This window comes from Aegilops tauschii, chromosome 4 (assembly GCF_002575655.3).
Source record: "Aegilops tauschii subsp. strangulata cultivar AL8/78 chromosome 4, Aet v6.0, whole genome shotgun sequence".
In the NCBI taxonomy this organism is placed as follows: domain Eukaryota; kingdom Viridiplantae; phylum Streptophyta; class Magnoliopsida; order Poales; family Poaceae; genus Aegilops; species Aegilops tauschii.
Window position 1 is genome coordinate 32350699 of NC_053038.3, and position 10632 is coordinate 32361330.

The 10632-nt window shown below is 46.0% G+C and overlaps 1 long non-coding RNA gene across 2 annotated transcripts; it reads right to left on the minus strand.

Annotated features, from left to right (window-relative positions):
* Positions 1 to 4976: 4976 nt before the first annotated feature.
* Positions 4977 to 10112, minus strand: LOC109773221 (uncharacterized). Of its 2 annotated transcripts, XR_012181282.1 has the most exons (7): positions 9503 to 10112; positions 9209 to 9336; positions 7849 to 7951; positions 7360 to 7466; positions 6858 to 7018; positions 5280 to 5389; positions 4977 to 5204 (listed from the first exon to the last, which is right to left on the minus strand). It is a non-coding gene; the product is annotated as an uncharacterized lncRNA (long non-coding RNA). The 2 variants fall into 2 exon arrangements; XR_012181281.1 differs by lacking the exon at positions 9503 to 10112 and having other exon boundaries at positions 9209 to 9479.
* Between the last annotated feature and the right edge of the window lie 520 nt (positions 10113 to 10632).

Sequence of the window (10632 nt, forward strand, 5' to 3'; positions counted from 1 at the left end):
CGGGTACAAACTCGTAAGCAAAGGAGATTACTAAGAGTTGTTTAATCGTGATGCGGACTCGATTCAGTTATCGATGTCCTTGAGTGTTTAATAACTCGGAGCCTGTGAAAAATTGGAATCAATGAGAAGGTAATACTTGATGGAGAACTCATAAGAAGTTATGCAGTTCCGTGATAATCTTGAGATACCAGGGGGTAATACTCGACGACAAACCAAAGTAGAGGTTGGACTGGGGTACTGCTCTTACAGAAGACAAGTGCTTAAACTTGTACGAGAAATGGTATTTAAAGGAGAACATGGTCGGAACCACGTCCACGGATACCAGATGAACTTATTACAAGGGGATAATTATTTTAAGAGAAGCTTCCATGATAACGTATACATCGTGTCCATGGGCATGAACACAGGGTTCAAGGTCGACTCCCACTTGTTCAACGCATAACCTTTCATTTACCTCTCGTATTTCGAAGATGACATTAGTTGTTGAAATTTTTTACCTGATGCAATACCAGATAAGTATGACCCGTGAAATCTTTCGGGTTCACACGGAATAGGGAAGGCGTAGGTTCAACCCATCAGGGCATCTTAGGAACATATACCACAAACTTCGGAGTAAATAATACAAGCTCGAAAGTAGAGCATGGTTGACAAAACAGAGGATACAATTTACCAAAGGCATTATGTATCCGAGGAAAAGCTCACAGGCTTATTGAATATGAAGGACGCTATCGGATAAAATCCAACAAAGGATCTAGTGGTCCACAAGGGATCTGACGTGAGCAACGGTACTTCACTAGAGGAATAAGAATGCAAGGAGATCAGATTATAGAAACAACTGACTAACTCAAAGCTCAAAGGCAAAGGAATTATAATTTCAAATTCAAGGGATCAGAAGCAAACGCTCTGATTGAGGATGGATAAGTCGAGTAAACTTACGGGTATAATCGATGGCAAATTTGATTGGTCGAGATCCAGCTCACGTTTAAAATGACGTCTGAGCCGGAAGGATGAATACTAGGATCTGATTGAGGATGGCGAGCATTCGCAACAACTTGAATCAACGGACTCAAAATGATAATGACAAGAGATGCCAATAAGATTATTGACTTATGGGATTAACCATAATGCAAGCAAGTAAGAATTTCAAGAGCAATAGGCTACTCAGGATTTCGGAAGTTCATATAGTATTTTGAAGACTTTTGTGAAATACATGAATCAACTGGGGATGAGCAAATATCCGGTGAGTGCTAGAAATTATACATAGTGGTATTCATGTGGCAAAGAACAGCAAGGCAGTAAGCTCAAAGGATTCTCGGAGCAGCAAAGAGAATTTCGGGGTACCTTGTAATAACAAGATCAACTGGGGAGCAATGTATGAATGGCGAGTATACGTGGTTATCCACATGGGTTTATCGATGGAAGGGAATTGCAAAAGCGATGAACACAAGTTCTCGGGTTATCAGCGGAGAGTATCTTCAGGGTCTTCACGTGCAGCAGACGATCATCCGTAATAAGGGGCTCTCCGGGTGAAAGTGATAACGAGATCCTAATGTTAGATTTAGCAAAATTCATTTAACCCGAATAGAAGAGATGTCAGAGTCCCAGAGTATAGGTTGAGGAATAAAAGATCCTAATACCACCAATGGCGACGTGGGCCCGTAAGCCACACAACCATGTTAGTAAAAGTTTTTGCAATGTCTAGACTCGACTTCGGCCAAAGAGTTGGAAAGGGGGATTCCTACAGGCAGTCGGCTCTGATACCAACTTGTGACGCCCCCGATTTGACCGTACACTAATCATGCACGCAAATGTGTACGATCAAGATCAGGAACTCACGGGAAGATATCACAGAGGGGTACGTACGTTGGTGTGTGACCCCTCCCCTTAATGCTATCTTTTCTTCTCAGCTCGTTGGGCCTTTAGATAAATTCCAACACCTCCAAGAAGGACACCACACATGTTGTGCCGCCGGCGCCCAATCCAAGGGGATTTGGGGTCTTCACCCGGGCATGGTGTCGGAGCGGAGGAGAGGACCTCGATGGCGCCTGCAAGAAGGAAAGCAACGACCGTGGTCGTCGCCACCGTCGGGACGAGTGGGCCATCCAGAGTTTCCTCCGATCCAAAGCCAACTCTACCAACTCCCGCCAACGCACCAGGCCGACGGCCAAGACTGCAAGCCACCAAGTGCAGTGGGAGAGAGGATGCAACGAGGAGGAGATCCACCGGCAACTCACCGTCCACGCGGTCAAGAAGCCGTCTATCCACCACCCGCGGGCGCCGCCCGTCGAGGACGCCGCCACGCCTACCGGGGCTGCCACCCCGGGTCCAGATTCCTCCGCGAGGACCGGTGGGACACGGACCGCTGTCACGGGGCCCATGTCGTCGCGCAAGCCTGCCGCTGCCCGACCCCGCCGCCGCCCGGAGACCCGCATGCCATGGATCTGGGCGCCCACGCACGCCGCTGCAAGACGCCGCCGCCGGGAATCTCCGCGCCGGCGGGGCACCTTTGTTGTTTATGTTGTTTCAGTAGTTGATGCTAGTCTCTTTTTTGTTGATATTCATTGCTTGATTACTCGTGATGACCCCCTTGTCGAACGTCGTTTTCATTCAGTAATCGTCACTCTTCTGTCAAATTAGGAGGCATTGACCTTCAAAACTACTTTGGAGCATCAGAAAAAATATTGTGGTACAACCATCACGGTGTAATTTCCGATGGAAGTCCACATGGCGTGAGAGTTACTTGTTTTTGTATTTGCTTTTTATCCCTTGTTTCTATTAATTGCTTTATTGCTCCTGATGATCCCCTTGTGAAACCTTGTTTTCATTCATTCGAGAATGGTCACTTCTCTTCCTAGTCTTCACGTTGAAAACAACTTTGGAGCATCAGAAGTTCAGAGCAGTACTGTTGTACATCTATTGTGCTTCATTTTCCAGTGGGATTTCAAAACTGCATTTGGAATATTAAAGAATGGCTACATGCAAGTCGCCTGATTTTCGAATTTGGGTCAGTCGACCGTTTTGGAACGTTGGATGCAGATGCAACGGCGAGCAGCTCTTCCTCTTCCTCCAGCTCATCTCATTCCTTCGAACCGCCCATCCGCCGCCGTCCTAACCGTCTGTGGGCGGCGGCGCTCCCGCGCAGCCTCATCGCACCGCCATCCCTCTAGCCTTGGCGCCGACAGAGATTTTCTCCAGCGAAGTTGCACCACCGCCCCCCACTATCACCGCCGTTCTTCGGGCCCCCACCCCCACCCTAAGATAGATGATGGGTAGCCCTCCGGCGAGCTCCTTCCTTCCCTCCGGCAAACTTCAAAATCGACCGACCAAAAACGGAAGTTAGACGACTGACATCCGGCTATTGTGATTAGATTAACATATGTATAAGTTCGAACAAACCCCAAAACTGTTGGGGATGCCATGTCCCAAAACTGAACCTTTCTGAGACGGAACGAGAAAACTGTTTGGAATGTCACGTCCCAAAACGATTTTTTTGTGAGATGTGCGGAAAAAAAATCAAATGTGGTGACTTTTTTGCATGATAATACGTGTCTCATTAATAAAATAAAGATTTAGTTACAAGTCACGTAAACATCGACATTACAGGACTGAAAAGATAGGATAATCATATGCAAAAAAAAAACAGCGCCTGTCCCTCTCCACTAAGGAGACAGATCACCTCTCCACCCGAGCTCGACGCGGCTCCATCCCTAATCAACAACTTTACGAACCTCCAAAGTAGAAGCAAAAACATTGTCGTTGAAAGAATCAGATCGGGGCAACATTGTCCCCGGACACGCCATCGAAGTCCAGAACAGACACCCCCACACGACTACGATGCCGGAGGAGGAAACCAGAACTGTCAGCCTTCAACCACAAACCTAGCACAAGATGCTCCATCTTTCAGCTGTCACTTGCGTAGACAGCCATCTGCACGTACTCCTGGACGACAAAACCTCCATGCTCCATCATGACGTTGGAGACAACGCCGCAGCAACGTGGACAGAGCAGAAGGAGAGACACACCTAATGGAGTCACCGCCGCCGCCTCGCCGACACCATCCATGAACCCTAACGCTGTCGATCTGAAGGATCGGCAAATACACGATGCCATCAACTGCGAGACGCCGCCATGATGAGCATCGCCGGTCTGGGAGTGGAGTTGAGGCAAATTTATTCGCCCGGGCGCCACTCCCACCACCCCAACGGTGCACCACGAGCTACAAATCCAAACCCTAACTATAGAGCAGAGGAACGGGGTCCCCCCCTTCCTCCTGCCGCCGGAGCAGCAGCCGGAGGTAGAGGGGGCCAGCGCCCTGGCCGGTGGAGATCGGTGGAAGAAGATCCGCCTCCCTAGTCGCCTGGCTCGTGGCGGCGGCTAGATCAGCAGGTGGTGACTTGCGGTGCTGCACACTGCACAGAACCACGTATAAAACGATGAATACTTCTGTTTCTAAAAAGCCGCAGCTTTTTTCAGTTTGGTTTAGAAAAATTAGACCTCTTTGTAAAATACTAGTATAAAACACAACAATTACGTATGGAACTACAGTGTTTGTTGATACCAAATACGTTAAATTATTCTATTGAACCGTGGTTTCTAAAAAAACACGGTATTCCTCTGAAACTCCAAGAAAAAAACTGAGCTGCCAAATGTAGCCCTGTGTTTCCATTCGAGAAGTTCGACGCAATCCTTTATATTCTCCGTCTAATCAAGCAGAACTTTGGAGCATCAGAACCGTACCGTACACAGCTTCTGAGTGTCGAATTCCAGACAAACGTCGTGTTCGTTCTCCGAGTCCGATACTAGCCCAAACTATTCACGTGCCTACATATCAACGGCAATACAAATCACGTCCCTAAATATCAATAGTACAAATCACGTCTCTATATACACTAGCACTAGATAAGTGGCGCGCCTTGCCGCGCGTTGCCCGCCTCATAGCGAGCAACTCACATGGAAAAACCATTTGCACCAGAACATAACCAAAACAAAACAATCACAAGGAAACATGTTTGTACACTTGGTTCTATAGCCAACATATCCACAAGGTAGCTTTGTAGTCATAAGCTATACTACACTACCTCTGATTCTCAGAACCTTCGTCATTTTGCTCCACCAAAAAAGCCTACATGGTGAACCACATTGGGTTTGGTTCATCTTTTTGCTGCCAAGCAGGTCCAAGGTGTCATCATGATAATATGAAAGCTCTATAAACAATATTAGCATTAGCTCATGATATTAGGCACTATGCAAGCTATACAAAATTCGGATAGATGGCATACTGAGATTGAAAATAAATCTGTAACATTGTGCCTGTAGAGTATAAGTAGAAAATATGGCACTTCACAACCGAGAGATCCAAATAAATATTGCAGCTGAAAGAAGAAGGTGCCTGCAAGAAAAGATGATGTAGGTGAGAGCAACATATCATCCACTTGATACTTGAGCTGGAAAAGGATGGATACCTATGTACAACTGGAGTAACTTATCTCATATGGTGATGCAACAACAGTATTAAGAGAGAACATTTTCACCATGAATGAAATTTCATAAAAGGAATAGAAAAAAGCAAGGATTGTAGCTCAGGTCCATTCTCGCTCACTGACTGAAGATAACTGCCATAGTATGAACATACATGATTCACCCGGTATTTCTGTTTATTTTTACGATTATCTCTCACATTGTCGCTGTTGTAAGAGGTTTCATGGTCTGAGAAAGAAAATGCACATTGGAACTATTATCAATTGGACATTTGCAGGTTGCTTTTTCAGGGCAGAAGTGAAATTCCTACCAAAAAGTTAGCACCAAACAAAAAACCCACTAAACAGCACTTTGATTAACAGAACTGCAACCACAATAGGTGTACAACCTCCATTTACTTCCTAACAAACCATGTGAGCGATCCAATCCCTAAGATAAATGAATAAGCAAGGATTAACCAAACCAGACCAACAATGGCACCATCGGGAGACCGAATCCAACAAAAGAACCCAATAAACATCCTATCCTTTCCACACTCTTTCACAAGCATCAATCCAACACAAAAAAATCCAACCCTCTGTTTATCATGTGTGAATGGACAAACAACTCTCTGTCTCTCGGCAAACAAACCTGAAAGTGCCAACCAAAAACAAAAGAATACATGGACACGGACTAATAGACTAATTCAAATGTACCAGAAAAAAAGAGACTAAACTAAAGGGCACATGTCTTATTGCATCCACACCTTCCTGACAACACACTATGACGAGCATGTTCTATCAAACAATCCTCACAAACTGACGCCACTGGCATGACACAGGACACGCAGGACCAGCACACACATCAGTAGGCCATGCCAATTGAACTAAAAGTAGCAATCATTGTTTAAACATCTCAAATAAATCATAACTAAAAAAAGATGTTCTCCTTATCACCATGTTCTAAGCATGAAGGAGTTTAACATCTCCACTCTATCATTCAGCCTAAAGATAAAAAAGATCTGATGCAGGAAGGAACTAAAATAAAGATTCTGGGAACAGGTTGGCAAAGAAGTGAAGCGTGCCTAAGTTGTGCTATCCATTGTAAAAAAATACTGAGCTTTTGAAATAAAAATAGGACTACCCTGCATAATATCGCATCTCACAAGCCAATCTGGTCGAACCACAATATGTAATCAAGTCACAAAGCCAATCAAGCCACATAACTGTAGTGGTCAGACAGATCAGCTAAGGAACAATATGCATCAGCCAAATTGTTCATCAGCGTACAGATCAATACATCATATATTTAGATCAAGCAAACTAACACCAGAATAAAAATGCTCCCAAGTTCATTGCTCATGTGCATTTACCAAAAAAATGTGACTGTGCACAGCTTACATCCATGATCCAGAAAGTTGAGGGTTGGAAGGGAGGAATGAGAGAAATAGGACATTCGCCCCAAGCATCATAGACCCTGTCTTTGAATGATAATTTGCCTGATTAACATGCCCTGTTGCATGCACTGCCAGCCTCTGATCTCCCCACAGGGCCCGGGATCTCTGAATAACACGGTATATAATATAGTGAGTAGATACCAACAAACATACCCACATATACACACATGAATGATTACACAGAAAGAAATATTGCATAGAAGGTCATGATTCACACGAACTATGTCTTTCATCCAAGATAGCCTGACTGTAATATTAGGACGATATGAAATATTAAGATGCCTGAAATAAAGCTTTCTCTATTCATAATAATATTTCTCCCAGAAATATTACAGTCAGGCTATCTTGGAATAATTACATGACAGGGGGCATCAACACATCATTATACCAAAATAAAGGAGAAAAAAAAGAAGAACAGGAAAAGTTTATGTTCGAGTAATTACTACCTGAAATATCATCATAGTAATTTCGGTTGTCCCTTGATGCTCAACTATTGCCATTCTACAATTGATGCATGACCAAATATCCCTTGCCAACAGAACCGGGAGCAAACCTGAAAAATGACAAAAGCATTGGCAGTACTTCCAGCAACATAAATCACACTATTATTGCATACCCTGTTATAACTTTCAGACTGCTCTCCCATACGTGACTAATTCAGTCAATTAGATGGGAACTTAAGTAAATAAAAAACATGACCTAGCAGACTGTAGAACCTGAATTAATATTACGACAAAACTAAATGCAAAATGACTGGCTACTTAGCATGGAAGAATGCTTTCACCAGGCAGAGCTAGCTATAGCCAAGTTGCATTGGATACAGACGCTACATCATACTTCTTAATACAATGAACATTTGACAAGCAACTAAATTCTAACAACCAGTATGAATCAGTGACATGGTACAAATAACAGGTTGATCCATATATACGGACCTGAAATTGTACTGCTGTAGACGTAGGAGGTAGCGACATAAGCACAATCTGATTTGTGTTTCGTCCCTGAATTAGATGATTCAATCCAGCACTCGATTTTTTCCTTGAACACGAAAAGAAGGAAAAAAGAGCATTAGAAACCAGCATATGTGGGCCTAAAAAGAGTATTAGAAATGGAAAAAAGAGTATTAGAACAATTTTCCTAAAAAAATTGCAGGTTGCATTGGAAGAGAGACACGGTATATCCCACATTGCAATGAACAGTTGAACAAGATTCAGGAAAAGGCCAAGACAAAGCTAGAAGTAAATTTGACCCTAAGCAAGCATCCACATCTTGAAGCCATAATGGGGCGCCAGCATATAATGTAGGCCAATATGAAAAGAAGATTCATCCTGAAGCCATAATGGGGCACCAACATACAACAAGACACATGAAGTAAACCTAATTGTAAGAGCAAGCTTGCACAACCATCTGTCCAACAATCCCCTTCCTTAGAACCTACCTAGACCATATAACATGCCACAAGTGTGCACCTAATTTGGTACCACCCACCAACATTAACCTAAGGCTGAATAGTGGAGTCTGCAATGACACCAAACCTGAGATCTCTAAAATTATTTTATCCTTAATCTTGAACCAGATCCACTTAGTTTATCCAAAAAACAATTGGCAAGAGCCACACTAACCATCATAGCACAGACTCGAGATTCGTGCTTTATACTCTAGGATAGGAAAAAAGAAATACCAACCAAAGAACATAGGACAGAAATATATCCTTCCAAGGATGTAGCTAGATCCAAGCTCCTCCTGGACAGAAAGAAACAAAAGTTTGTCCCTTTCTTGACAGAGAAATAGAACCAGGAAGACAACAAAAAACTACTTTGGATGAATCGTCCTAGATCCAAGGCTAGGACTGAACCGACCTACTGCTACTACGCCTTGCAGCCATTCATCTACGTTCAATACAAGTAACATGCAGCCAAGCATACATTAAACACTTTGACTGGAGGAAGTGCAAACTAACATAGGAAGTATATCAGAATTTGAGAGCAGATGACAAATATTATCCCTTATGCTGATAGGATACAAAATCCAAAATAGGTAAACATATATTGTTTTCGCGATTTATGAAAATTAAAGCGCACACTGACCAAACAATTAACACCAGTGGCCATTGGCACATGAAACATAGAGCTGGAAGGCAATAAGCATTCAGGTATAACAATAAGAGAAGCACAAATGCCAAATAGATGTTTAGCGGATGTTCGAGCCCTGTTGCTTGGCACTTTGTGATAAATTGCAATCAAATTGGCTAGATAAGATAGATGTGCAGGGGTAGGAAGAGAGGGTGGAGCGCACCACGTTCAGGGGGAGTAGGAGGAGGGACGAGCCATGAGGGATCGTGCCTCGTCCACCTGCAACAGTTGCTGCTCATCCAGATCGGAACCGACCTTGTCCACCAGAGGAGCAGGGACGCGTGCGTGCACCTGCGTGACCAAAAGCAGCAACATCGTGAGGGGAGGGGAGGGGATTAGGGTTGGAGCAGGGGGGAGGGTGGCATCCCGAGCAGGCCATTGCGTGGGCCCGGAGCAGGCAGAGCACAAGCACTCGAAGGCCAAGGTCGGACGACATAGCCGGCGAATCTGTGAGCACCTTGGCCGCCGCCTGCCCTTCTCCCTCTCCCTCTTCTCTTCCCTTCCCTTCCCTTCTGATGACGAGCGGGGGAGGCTGCGGGCGGCGTGGTGCGAGGGAGACGAGGAGAGAGGTCCACGCCAGCGAGGTCTGAGGGGCGTCGGCGGCGGCGAGGTCTGCGGGGCGTTGGTGGCGACGAAGTGGGCAGGGCGGAGAGGTCTGGTGGAGGGAGAGGTCGGGGAGAGGGCTGGGGCGAGCGGGGCTGGGATGCGGGAGGACGGGGCCATGGCCGCCGCCGTGCTCAGAGCTCGGCCCCGACCACCGCCGCGCTCACCAACGCACCCACACGCCTGGGCTCGAGCTCGGCCATGGCCGCCATCGCGCCCGGATCCAGAGCGCCCTTCCACCCCTCGGCGCGCGCTGCTCGCCGCCGGGCCTCACGGGAATGGTCGCCGCCCGGCCGTCTTCGAATCCGTCCACCGCGGCCCGGCCAGCGGGCATGTGATTCGGGCGACGGGAGGGGAGGGGAGAAGGCGGAGCACGGGGGATGAAGGGTGGCGGCAGCGGCGAATGCGGGGATGGTGGGGGCGACTGGGAGGACGAAGAGGCGAGGCAGACGCCCTCCCTCGTCTCATCCATTGACGGGCCAACCAGGGATCAACGCGTCATGGGCCAACATGTGAAAAGACGAAAACGCCCTCGGCAGAGCATTGTAATAACGGCGGTGGAACAAGATATTTTAGCTGGGAAGCAAACTATTCATTGCAACTGTGTTTTCAGTTCAATCCGGCGGCTGGGGGCGCCTGAGGGCTCGATCTGACGGTCCCAAACGCATCAAGCAAAACGATCCGACAGCCGAGAGTCGCTGAGCTCTCAGAAGCCTCATGTTCTCCCAACTAACTTATATCTGGATGCTGCAGATGATGGAAACTGAATGGTTCAGGTAAGATTGAAAATCAACTACGGGAGAACTAAAGAATCAAAACTCAAGTTTTTCAAAAAGATCAAATAAGAACTTCGCATGAGTTTCACAACTCGATTTTCTGCGAATCCCCGGCATGTTAAAAAGAAGGTAGCTCGATTTTGGCCCAATCCTAAGACTAAATTTAGCATGTGTAAAACCTGGCATCATGCTTCTCTGCAGAACAAGC